This window comes from Bison bison, unplaced genomic scaffold (genome assembly GCF_000754665.1).
Source record: "Bison bison bison isolate TAMUID 2011002044 unplaced genomic scaffold, Bison_UMD1.0 scf7180017864245, whole genome shotgun sequence".
Lineage (NCBI taxonomy): Eukaryota > Metazoa > Chordata > Mammalia > Artiodactyla > Bovidae > Bison > Bison bison.
In genome coordinates, this window is record NW_011494817.1 from 1,142,705 (window position 1) to 1,143,073 (window position 369).

The window sequence follows — 369 nt, forward strand, 5'->3', positions numbered from 1 at the left end:
GCCGTCTATGGGGTCGCACAGAGTCGGACACGACTGAAGCGACTTAGCAGCAGCAGCAGCAGCAAAGCTCAGAGAGAGCATCACAGCAGGGGAGCCCTCAAGTGCGAGAGGTTTCCTGAGAGCCAGCCTGAGGAAAGGAGAAGGCGATGGCACCCCACTCCAGTACTCTTTTGCCTGGAAAATCCCATGGATGGGGGAGCCTGGCAGGCTTCAGTCCATGGGGTCGCTAAGAGTCCAACACGACTGAGCGACTTCACTTTTAATTTTCATTTTCGTGCATTGGAGAAGGAAATGGCAACCCACTCCAGTGTTCTTGCCTGGAGAATCCCAGGGACGGGGGAGCCTGGTGGGCTGCCATCTATGGAGTCA